General features: G+C 43.2%; 1 pseudogene; it reads left to right on the top strand.

The window, feature by feature from the left end:
• Positions 1 to 5,880: 5,880 nt before the first annotated feature.
• LOC123830742 lies at positions 5,881 to 10,612 on the top strand (annotated as a pseudogene).
• Positions 10,613 to 13,059: the final 2,447 nt, after the last annotated feature.

The following is a 13,059-nucleotide window of genomic DNA, read 5'->3' as shown; positions in this document are numbered from 1 at the left end:
AGTGGCTCACAAAGTTTACTTAATTTGCTTTTTAAAGCTAAACTCTCAAGTTACAAAGTAATGCTAATATTTTCACTGCACATAACGAGACTGCCAGAGTGCAAATAAAATCTGAATTAGAGGAGAGATCATGGTGGAACTTTCGTTGTTTGAGACTTTGGGCTCATTTACATCAGTTTTAAAAGACTGACAGTAGACGCTGCCCAGGTTACTCAGCTGGTTAGAGGGTCATCCCAATACGCAAAGGTTGCTGGTCCAGTCAGGGCACATATAAGAATCAACCAATGAATGTGTAAATAAGTGGAACAATGAATCAATGTTTCTTTCTCTCTTTCTCAACTCAATCAATTAAAAAAACATTTAAAAAAAGATTGACAGTAGACTAGCAATCATCACTTACTGAAAAAAAATCCATCAACAAGTATCTTAAAGTAGTAGGAGAGCTGGAATGATCTGAAATCAGTTGAGACTGCCAACAGACCACAGGCAACTAGGTTTGGGAGCATACTGTGGTAGTTGCAGGTTTGCTTTGCCTCACACCCTTTCCTACCCACCTTTAGGTCTCAACCTCTTTTCCTTCGGGTGGTGGGGTGGGGGTACCAACTGTCCTAGTTTGCCCTGACCCAGTTTTGGCACTTAAAGTTCTGTGTATGGGAAACCCCATCGTCCTGGTAAAGCAGGAAGAGTTGGGCACTCTAACAGTGGGGGAGGTGGAAAGGTAAGAGGCTGACAACCACACTGCTCCTTGCCCCCCAGACCATAGGTGTGGCACTTGGTCAGGGTCTGATCACTCACTGCGTCCTACCCACACAGTCACAGTGATCGAAAAAGGAATGGATTATAACAAAGCTAGCCCGCTGGTGGCACTTTTCTTCTAGAGATAATAGAGAAAATGAGCTCTTTTCAATTTGCACAGTTACCATGCCCGCCATCCTGACTGCCATGTGGAAAGATCCTACCCTAGGAAAGGAAAACCTTGACCATTTGACCCTTGAAAACAGCTGTAAATTTCCTCTTCCTAAGAATGGATAAATAAGTAGTCTACACAGTCCCCAGAGGGATTGAGGCCCAGCTGCCCCGGGGGTAACGTACTCATTAAGTCCCTTTTCTTGGTTTTCTTTCCTTCCAGGTCTTACTTCCCCACTCTCGCCCCACCCTTCCAGCAATCACTTCCTGAATCACCTGCCTGCACCCAAATCCTTGCCTTTAGAGAAACCCAGACTAAGACAAAACCCAAGCGAGTCTGCCCCCAGCTCCCAGCCTCTGCGTATCAATGAGCTACAAGAGCTGGTTGTCACCATAGTCCCTCTGGGAGGCTGCATACTCGCTTTGCTGCTTTGGATAAAACTTGAAATTTGCTATAGTGACTACATCTTTATCTTATACCCCAAGTCCCCAAAAGCGTGTACCCAGGAAAGAGAGGCCCAGCCTGGTGACCATGACCACCACAAGGGCCGGATTATTTCTTCTGAACCCCCAGTCTTTGATGACTGCTTCTAGGCTTTTCTAAAACACATCACCATCCCCTCAGCCAGAGTTGCCCCCTGGCCTCAGCTTCAGCTGTTTTTTCTTGCTTGGCCCTGCCAGGGTCCACAGTGGCTCTGTGAAGGCCAGTTTGGTGGCCCTCAGCTTCCCCCGACTCAGCTCCAGAACAATCCTGCTTCTCCCCCTTCTACTCTCTCCCCGCATTGTCCACGCCTCATCTTCTCAGGCATAGGTGGTGTCGCTGCATTGATTCATGCTAAGAAAACCGCAGTTTTGCCCACTATTTGCTTTTGTAGTGTCGGTGCAAATGACAACACATGAAAAAGACAACTAATGTATTAGCATTAGTATGAAAAAAATTTTGACTCACTTTGAGAATTACCGCACACTAGAATAATCTATAATGGGTTTAGTTGTGGCCTCCCAAAATTATGTCCCTGTCCTCATCCCTGGAACCTGTGAATGTCATATTACTTCGAAAGAGGGTCTTTATAGAAGTAATTAGTTAAGAATCTCAAGACGAGATCACCCTGGATTAGGGTGAACCCTAACTCCCAAGACACGTGACTTTATAAGAGCGTGAAAGGGAAGAAGACAGAGAAGAGAAGACCATGTGAAGACGAAAGCAAATACTAGTGTCATGTGTCTACAAGCCAAAGAATGCCAAGGATTGCTGGCAACCACCAGGAGCTGGGAGAGAGGCGTGGGTTCTCTTTCAGAGCCTCCAGAAGGAAGCAACCCTACTGACACCCTGAATTCAGACTTCTGGCATGCAGAACTGTGAAAGAATGGATTTCTGTTTTAAGCCAAGTTTGCGCTGATTTGTTACAGCAGCCCTCAAAAACTAATAACCCACCCAGTATCTTGCTTCCTCCTTTGTCCAGGTCCCCTGTCCCTGATTTCCAATTCCTTTTAACTCCATCTACCTGTGAGTTTCCAGGAGACTGGGAAAGTTTTCAATAAAGCTTGGAAAAGAGACCAGATGTCTCTAACTAATGCGTGCAGACCAAATGTAGACAAACGTGCAGAGTTGGGTCTCTATAGTATCATTATATTTTTTTCAATTCGTGTTTGTTTCCAATATTTAAAAGTCAGTGGAACCCACACACAAATTCAGGTGACTAGATTCTCCTGGACAACAGGAAGGTCCAGTCTCCTGAAAGGCAATGCTTAGCTTGAAGTTAGCAGAAGGTGCACCCTCTAGAAAGGTCCTAGGCTCTTTGGTGCCCTGCAGTTCTCACCAGCCCGCCTTCCCATGAAGGTTTGCAACTTAAACCCAAAACATGAGCCACCACCTCTGTTTCCTACCCATTTAGGGGAAGATACCAGGGCGGTCATAGTCTGGGCAGCTTCAGCATCCTGTGTTACCTTACCATGGTATTTGGCACTCAACAGTTAGGCTGAGTGCACAAAGAGTAGCTTTTTTCTTTTAGGGAGTTTTTCAGTGAATCTGAAGTAGTTGGTAATCAAATCTATATGTTCTATATTTTCCTAATGTCCTAATACCAGATTTTTGATAGTCTGTGAGAATTTTACTCCAAGAGTAGAACTACCTCTTTCCCTTTTGAACTATGGCAACAACTTCTTTAAGAAATGATTCCCTGGTATTGTGGAATGAATGTTTGTGTCCCTGCAAAATTCATATGTTGAAGCCTATTGTGATGGGATCAGGAGGTGGGACATTTGGGAGGTATTTAGATTTAAACAAGGTTATAAAGGTGGGCTTCATTATGGGATTGGTTCTCATTCTCCCTCTTTTCTCTCTCTCTCTCTTTCTCTCTCTCTCACCTATCTATCTATCTATCTATCTATCTATCTATTTATCTATCTCTATCTCTATTTCTATCTCTCTCCCCAACCCTGCCTCCCATCACCCACTTACCTACCCCTCTTTCCACCCATGGGGGAACACCATAAGAGAGTATCCATCTGCAAGCCCAGAAGAGGACCCACATCAGAACCTGACTGTGTTGGCACCTTGATCTCAGACTTCCCAGCCTTCACAACTGTGAGAAAGAATCGTGTGTTGTTCAAGCCACACAGTCTGTGGTATTTGGCTATAGAAGTCCTAACTGACTAAGACGCCTGGCCTGGCTTCCCTTTGACCTGTTCTGTTGCATTTTGTGGCCAGTGATCTTTCCCTTTCAAGATCTGATTCCACTCCTTTACTCAAAAATCTTTAGTAACCTTTTAATTTCAAAAGACAGGTTATATACTGCTGGCCTAACTCCTATGATCTCCCAGCCTTCATGTACCTTATATCCCAAATCACAGAGAATCACTAATTGCTATTTTTTGAAAACTCCAAACCCTTTCTTACTTCACTGAAATCCGTGTAATGACTTCTTAGTCTCAGGAATTGCTCTTCACCATTCTAAATTTTCCAAGTCATGAAGAGCCCACTTTTCCTAATATCAAAGCTTGTTACATTTTTACAAAGAAGAATGAAATAGAGGCAACTTAACCCATCATAGAAGAGGAAGCTTTAGCAAGCTTCCTCTTTTGGAGCTGAGCCCACATTAGTGGGCGAACATCTCTTCAGACATGTACGACAGAGAGGGAATTTCACTTAATCCGTATTGAGACTCCTCTCATTATTAAGGTTTTCAGAGAGGCCTCAGATGCAGTCAGTAACTCTGTTTCTGCCATTGCAAACTGCTGCTGGGAACAAAAATATACAATAGGAGAATGCTGGACTAGGAACCTTAATATCGGGGTTCTGATTCTGCTTTTGTCTTTTCTGTATTTTGTGTTTTCGCACAACTCGCATAACTTGTCCCATATTATGATTATATATTATTTTATAAAAGCACCTCCTGAAAACATTTTGAAGTGCTTTTGGCTTCCTTAGTGTGGTCCAGAGATCAGCCCGAATGTCATATTCTGTGCTTTGGGGAAAACGAAACCAGTACCCTTGCCAAGACCTCTGTGTACTCCCTGTGGGGTTACGGTCTCATGGCCCTGCTGGCTGTGGCTGCCCACTGAATTCTTGTTCTTTCACTGTGTAGCTTGAGGCTATTTCTTGATCTCTACCCTGCCTTCAATCCACTCCTTAGTCTTCATACCAACACAACTCTTATTTACCCAAGGGTGTGAGCATGTAGCTGTCCACAATGAATGTTTAGGGAGGTGGAGCCATACAAGTATCTTCACATGAAATCACTTAGAATCACTCATTCTCAGCAGTGTTTTGGCTACATCTCTTGTTGTACTCACCCCTCTTTCCTCTGTGCTTGCCCTCTCAGGAAAAACACACACACACACACACAAAAACAAATTCTTTCCATTGCCTTCTGTAGAGCAGTTTAACCTTTCCGAACTCCTGCTTTCCAAAGCAGCTCTGAGTCTTCATCCAGCACTTGTATGGTTTCCTTTTTTAGATATAAAACTTTGGACTATCTGGTATTTGATTAAGAATAATTTTTTAAAACTTGTTTTGTTTTGTATACACCAACAGAAGGAGGTAGCATATAAATTAGCAAACAAACCAAAAAACAAGGATTCCTGGGAGAATCTTGCACAGAACGAATCAGAGAAGCCCCCGAAGACTGCTTGCTGTCAGGGGCGGTGAACACATGGGCACCCTGCTCAGGTCCCGTCAGAATCTCTTGAGGCTGTACCAGAACCTTCTTCAAAGGGCTGGAGCCACCTCCAGTTGGAAGATTGATGGTGCTGAGAGTCCACACCTCCTAGGGTGGCTGCTAGTCAACCAGCCACTAGTGAAGGCATACAAGGCCCAGCTCCCTTGCCTTAAGACTGAAGGAACTCAGAGATGTCATTCATGTTCCAGATCTCCCACAGGATCAGACTGAGTCCAGGCTTCATCTACAGTTATAACCTTGCTTGTCTTGCCTGCTTCCCACATTCCCTTCCTAGTCTGCCCTGGGAGCGCTTCCTTAATCAACCACTTTCACTTGAATCTGTGCCTCAGCCTACTTCAGGAAGATCCTGACTAAGACGTTAGGTATTCTATTTCATTGGGTAGGTAACCTGGGAATTCATTCTTTCATGCATATACACTGAACACCTCTTTTTTAGAAAAGATTTTATTTATTTATTTTCAGAGAGAGGGGGAGGGAGAGAAACATCAATGTGTGGTTGCTCCTCATGTGCCCCCAACTGGGGACCTGGCCCACAACCCAAGCATGTGCCCTGATTGGGGATCGAGCTAGCAACCCTTGGTTCACAAGCCCACACTAAATCCACTGAGCCACACCAGTCAGAGCTGAACACCTCTTATATGTATTGGATACTATCAAGAAATGATCTTGATCATGTGTATAATACAGTCTGCCTCAGAAAAAGTAAAAACTAGTTAGTGAGAGCCATTAAGTATAATATGAAGCCAAGTGTCCTTTCTTCATGCAGAAAACATTCAATATCCTCCTTGTACCCATGATGGAATCTCAAAGAGCTAGGCAAGGAGTTCGCACAACTCCATGGTCTTACAGGCTGGGTTTCGGAGGACAACGTAAGATTTTTAAACAAAACATTGGAAGTGAAGGACCTATGAACTGGAGGAAATAGTTTGTGTAGTTGAGCATGTGAGGTTGAAATGACAGAGCAAGTCATAGTGTTAAGAGATCTCTTGAGAGCATCTTCCATCCTCTGAAAGAGTGAATCCCTGCTGTATAACTTTATCCCTTTACTCTGCCACTCTCATCCCACGGGCATATGATATGATGTGGGTCTGTGTCATTCTGTGCTTGTGTAATGGGTACCAATGGGAGCATGTTCAGATATGCAAAAAAATTACATCCTTTTTTGGCCTCCATTCCACCAAGGTAGTGTTCCCCCTTACTAGCCCTCTTTCCTTTGGAGAATTTTGTAGGACTCCCGGTCCTCACCATCATCTAGATGTCTGGTACCTGGGCTATCAGACCTGGCCAGTGCCCTGCTGAGTCTTCCCTCATTTCTCTCCTCAAGACACCTTTAGGCCTCACTGTTCCTTGTGCTCCTCCCTGACTGCACTGGAATGTGGTGCACTCTGGGAGGTCGGTCCCCAGGATCTACCCAGGGGTCAGCAAGGTGCCAGGTTCTCATCTCTATTTAAACTTCCATCATTTCCCTGTTTCCCTTTCCTCTCCCCTCTCCCCTGCACTTATAGAATCATATTTAGAAACAAGACAGGAGTGGGCTATTACTCCATTCTTTCCCTCCCAAACGTTGTCTATATTTTGGGCCATTTCCATTCCTTAAGGATTTTGAAACTACCAAGTAAGGAAAAGGCATTCTGTTTTCTTTCTGCTGTCATAGCTTGAAATAGGGAGAGAGGAGTGGAAGCAGGAAGAAATGGGGAAAAAAACAACAACACCAAGAAACAGAACAAGAAATAGAGTCAGGCAAGTGAGGTGCCTGCAGCACGGAATTTGAGGAAGTAGTCACTCTCATAGTCACATAAATGTTGACTCTACAGGACCCTGAGTCTAGGGTCATGCCACCCTGAATGCGCCAGAGCTCATCTGGTTTTGGGAGCTGATCAGGGTCGGGCTTGGTTGGTGCTTGAATGGGAGACAGAACCCTGAGAATGACTGCCCCCTATACTTTGTGCCCGAGACATCGCACTTGACTCCTGCTAGTCCTAGACTTGGAATGAAACACCCATTGTTACCAAATAAGTAAATAAATTAATTAAGCAGTTAATAATTAAAAATTTAGTCTATGAATAAAAGAATGAAAGAAATGTTAATAATGGTTATCTTTTCATACGGATTATGGGTGGTACCTATATTGGTTTTTTATTATGTATTTTTTCTAATTTATTCCAATAAGCATGTAATAATTTTATACTTAAAAATAAAACTATATAGCTCTGGCTGGCATAGCCCAGTGGATTGAGTGCGGGCTGCGAACCAAAGCATCGCAGGTTCGATTCCCAGGCAGGGCACATGCCTGGGTTGTGGGCCAGGTCCCCAGTGGGGCCACATGAAAGGCAACCACACATTGATGTTTCTGTCTCTCTCTTTCTCCCTCCCTTCACCTCTCTAAAAATAAATAAATAAAATCTAAATAAATAAATAAAGCTATATAAAATAGAAACTACTGTGGTAAAATATCAGTCAGTGAAGCTAGGTAAAGCATATATGGAAATGCTGTGTATTATTCTTGCAAATTTTTTTGTAAGTTTGAGATTACTTCAAATTAAAAAAAAATTAAATCCTGAAAAAAATCACAGCCCTTATTAAAAATGTTTCAAATGCACTAAAAAATGTAAAACCTTAATGGCCCCAAATAGATTGGAAGCAGGCTTACAATATTTCTAAACCTCATAGTTCGACATAACATACTACCTCAAACCCTCTACATACGTGGGATACATAATAGCTCTTGCAGATTAAGATTTTGGTGGATCACCATATTTAGAAAACAGTCTTAAAAGATCTATTTTAACTTTTATAATGAATAGTTATAAAAGCTGCTATCTGTGAAGCAGGTGACATACAAAGGAATCTCCAAATAGCTTGAGCTGTAGATCAGGTTTTATATCCAGTGGGTGTTTCTTAATGTCTCGGTTCATTTCTAGTGTTATCTCTGCTAAAGTAAATGACCTAAACTCTGCTCCAGATCACTGGGACTGGCAGCACGATGTGCTAGAACTGCTAGATATTATGATCAAATGGGAGCCCTGAAACTACTGAGCAATTTCTCACTGACACCATTTCCAGCACTCTGAAAAGTCAATGAACTTTTATCTGAAGATCGGCCTGAGATCAATAACTGAGCATCAGTCCTTTCTCAGAAATAGATGATTTTCTGTATACATCAGAGATGTAAATACATGGCATAGTGTGGGGCACATTTATAAACCACATGTAAAAATTGTAGTTGAATGTAAAGAAATCCAAGGCAAAAAACAACCATAGATCAGATTAGGAATCCATTTTTCTCTGTCTGTCAAGTTGAAATTCTCTCTCTCTCTCTCTCTCTCATTTTCTGTGTGAAATTATTTCAAAATAAAAACATACAGAAAAATACCAAAAAATATGTTATGAGTTATCATACGGTGCTTCAGCCCTCACTCTCTAGTTCTAGAACAAATTTAAGATGGCACAGTCTTCTTTCTAAGTTAGCACTTCTGGCAAATGCCTAGATCCATCCCAGTTTGCTGTTGCCGTTTTTGCAGCCTGCATCTCAACCCCTGGACCCATCTATCAGTAAGCATGACTCAGGGTAGAAAATCAGTCAGGACAAGTCAAATTGGTTAAGATCCTTGGGCTGTTTAAACTGTTAAGCCCGTGAGTTGCACCAATTGCCCATTTGAAAAAAACATACACTGTTTAGTTGAAGCTCATAAAATAAAAAAAAACAACATTATTTTGCTTCAGAACCAGAAGACTAGCTCTGGCTGGTGTGGCTCAGTGGATTGAGTGCCAGCCTGTGAACCAAAGGGTTGCTGGTTCAATTCCAAGTAGGGGGCACTTGAGAGGCAGCCACACATTGATGTTTCTCTCTCTGTCTTTCTCCCTCCCTTCCCTCTCTAAAAAGAAATAAATAAAATCTTTTAAAAAAAGATTGCGGTTGCTGGGGGTCATGGCCTGCAACCCAGGCATGTACCCTGACTGGGAATCGAACCTGCAACACTTTGGTTTGCAGCCCGCGCTCAATCCACTGAGCTACGCCAGCCAGGGCTGAAATAAATAAAATCTTAAAAAAACAAAAACAGAAGACAAGTCTGAGGTTTTCTGTCTGTCTGTAAGTCCTGAGTGGCTGAGCACTCCGTGCCTTGCAATGACTATGGCCTTCCTGGCGTGGGGCACGTTGGCTCTTTCAGACTCCCGCAAATTTCATTGTCATGATCTCCTTAAGTGTAAAATCAAGGTCAAGTAGCATATTGTTCCTCACCAACACAGTGATTAAAGCAGTATGTGGATGCACATTCAGCCCAAACTGTTTTATTTTCATGTTGATATCCTTCCTTGTGGCGTACATAGCTCTTGCGCCATCATTACTGATATGAAAGCACTTTTCCAGGCTCTCGAAATTATTGTAGATAATACATAACATTAACTAGACGGAAACTTTATTTCATTGTATTTGGTTTCTATAATATATCCAAAGTGGGAGAGTTAATATGTATATGACTTGTTCTTAGTATAGAATTTGGAAAGGAAGCTATACAATCGTATATGTTTGGGAGTTTGGTGAAAAATATTTGGTGAATAATTTAGTGAAATCGGTCATTAGATCATTGAATCAGTAGAATTAGATGAATGTGTTTTGATCAGTACGATGCTTGAGGAAAAAGGCAAGATAATGAGGAAGAGGTAGTTTAGTTTCTATACTTTTTAAAAAAGATTTACTTATTTTTAGAGAGGGAAGGGAGGGAGAAGGAGAGAGAGAGAGAGAGAGAGAGAGAGAGAGAGACATCAATGTGCGGTTGCTGGGGGCTGTGGCCTGCAACCCAGGCATGTGCCCTGACTGGGAATCGAACCTGCGACACTTTGGTTCGAAGCCCGCACTCAATCCACTGAGCTACACCAGCCAGGCAGATTCTATACTTTTTTAGTCAAAAAGGGAAATGAGATCCTCGACCGTCTGCAGAGGCCCAGCCGGGTTGATTCAGGCATCATGGGTGTCTAGCTCAAGTCAGGTAAACGGAGGAAGAAGCGGAAAAGCTAAAGGAGCTACAGAACGAGGTAGAGAAGCAGATGACTATGAGTCCACCTCCAGGCAATGCTGGCCCAGTGATCACGTCCATTGAGGAGCAGACGGAAGCTGATGCCCCTTCCATCTGTGTTGGCAACGTGGACTACGGTGCAACGGCAGAAGAGCTGGAAGCACACTTTCATGGCTGTGGTTCAGTTAACGGAGTTACCATGTTCTGTGACAAATTTAGCGGCCATCCCCAAGGGTTTGCATATACAGAGTTCTCAGTCAGTCAGTGAGGACTTCCCGGGCCTTAGATGAGTCCCTGTTTAGAGGAAGAGAGATCAAGGTGATCCCAAAACAAGTCAACAGACCAGGCATCAGCCCAACAGACCGAGGTTTCCCACAAACCCGATACCGTGCTGGGACCACTAACTACAACAGTTCACGATCTCGTTTCCACAGTGGTTTTAACAGCAAGCCCCAGGGTCGGGTTTATAGGGGCCAGGCCAGAGTGATATCATCGTATTCCCCTTACTAAAAAAAAAAAAAAATGTGTATTAGGAGGAGAGAGGGAAAAAAGAGGAAAGAAGGAAAAAAACAGAAAAACAGAAGATGACCTTGATGGGGTGGGGGGGAATATACTGTGAGAATCCCATAACTAACTGCTGAGGAGGGACCTGCTTTGGGGAGTAGGGGAAGGCCCAGGGAGTGGCGCAGGGGCCTGCTCGTTCACTCTAGGGGTTCTCCATGGACTTCACTCAGCTGTGCAAGTTGCTCCCCCTGTTTCCCTGTCCCACTTCACCCCTTTGGGGACTACTCAAGGGTAAGTGGGCATGGATGGTAGGAAGGTTTTTGTTTTTTTTACCCAGGGCTCTGGAAGGACACCAAACTGTTCTGCTTGTTACCTTCCCTCCACCCACTGTCGCAGTGCCCTCCTGTCTGCTCCTGTCCTTTCGGGTCAACCAGCCACCCCAGCCCTCTTTTCTGGCTCCCTGTCCCTCCAGGTTGCCTGGGGATCTATTTTGTTTCCTTTTGTGTTTCTTTTTCTGTTTTGAGTGCCTTTCTTTGCAGGTTTCTGTAGCCGGAAGATCTCCCTTCTGTTCCCAGCAGGCTCCAGTGTAAATTCCCTTACCCCCTGGGGGAATGCACTACCTTGTTTTGGGGCATTTGGGGACATTTTTTGATTTTCAGGATTTTTTCTTTGCCCCTCCCCTTTTATTTGGAGGGAATGGGAAGAACTGGGCTCAGAGAGGTGGGAGGTAGATTTTGCTTATTTTTTTTAGCTCATTTCCAGCAGGTGAGAGTTGTTGTTTTTTTTAATATGTGTCATGAATAAAGTGGTTTTTGAATAAAAAAAGTGAAATGAGACAAGAGCTGAGGTCTGACCCAGTGGAACGGAAGTCTAGGTTGAGAACAGATCACATAACCTTATGAGTGTACACTAAGACCTCTGTCCATGCTAATTATATTATAGTGAGCAAAACCACATGAAAATAAAATAGGATGTATAAAAGAGCTAATGAGCAAGTACATAGAGACAGACTCATGGAGAACAAGATGACAGCTACTCGGGGGCGGTGCTCAGAGGGTGGAGGGATTGAGCAAAAAGGAAAAAGGACTCATGGGCATGGACAACAGTGTGGGGATTTCAGAGGAGAGTATAAGGGGGTTAATGGTAATGGGAAAAATACAGTAATTGTTTTAAAAAGAATTAATGAGGCACTTTGGAGTTCTATTGGACATAACGTTTAGAAGGAGTTTTAGGAAAAGATAAGAAAATTAAACCATCAGGGGGAAGAGTATAGATCTTAGATAGAAGGGATGCATTTGAGTTCCTGAGTATCTTGGCTAATGTACACACCTATCGCTTCTCCCACTGGCATAGCTGCAACCTGTGAAGTCAGCTGAGGATCTGTGGATCCACATGGCCTCACCTGTCTTGCTGTCGGCGCACTGCATGGACAACACCTGGACATGGAGACCACAGGGCTCTCTCTTCTCTCGGTTTTTTAGCATTGGTTTTGCCATGAACCTGACAGGAGCCAGCTACTGTGGCTGTCTCTCCACCCCCAGAGGAGATAGGAGACGAAGGTGAAACAGATCAAACCTAAAAACAAAATGTTCTCCTGGAACATGGGTTTTCAATGATAAACAAACAAGTCATTGAACACTTTTCCCTCATGTATTCCAAGAGCTGACTCTTGCTTGGCATAAATAGTTGTGTCCAACTAAAGAGCTAAATATCTTTGAGAATACTTTCATTTGGAAATTTATGTACTATTTCCAAGAGTTTCATTTAATAAATAGTTTTGCCAATAATTTATTCTGTTAGCGCTCCGAATCTAGTGGTTTTTTTTTTTAATTTTTATTGTTGACACTATTGCTGGTGTCCCAGTTCCCCCACACCTTTGCTGCCCTCCTCCCAGCCCCCACCCGCTTCCCTCTGGCCCTCTCCACTCTGTTGTCTGTGTCTATGAGTTCTGCATACATGTTCTTTAGCCAATCCCTTCACCTCTTCCATCCAGTTACCCACTCCCCCTTCCCCTCTGACAGCAGTCAGGTTGTTCCTTGTACTCATGCCTTGGTTTCTATTCTGTCCATTAGATGACTCATATAAGTGAGATCACATGGTATTTGTCTTTCTCTGACTGTATGACTCTAATGTTTGTCATTAACTTTGTTAGGTGGATTTCTAAGCTTTTTGATGATGATGTAATTTACTCCTATTTTTGTTTCTTGGAATGTACCTTTAAATGATGTTTTTTCTAGTTTTGGTCTTGTCTCCTATGTCTGTATCACGATCCATTAGTAATATTGGAAGTCACCATTTTACACTAATGCCATAAAAAATTCAATAGATTTTGACCAGCGAGGTCACTGCTTCTTCCCTGAAAACAAAGCAACATTCTGATGAACTCATACCAGTAATTGACCAAGTTTCAAAATAGTCTATGCACTGTGGTCCAGAGACAAATGGATTGCTGA

The sequence above is a fragment of the Phyllostomus hastatus genome, unplaced genomic scaffold (genome assembly GCF_019186645.2).
Source record: "Phyllostomus hastatus isolate PE091 unplaced genomic scaffold, TTU_PhHast_1.1 phas_scaffold_129, whole genome shotgun sequence".
In the NCBI taxonomy this organism is placed as follows: domain Eukaryota; kingdom Metazoa; phylum Chordata; class Mammalia; order Chiroptera; family Phyllostomidae; genus Phyllostomus; species Phyllostomus hastatus.
The sequence above is the reverse complement of the archived record's forward strand: the minus strand, read 5'-3'. Positions and strand labels throughout refer to the sequence as shown.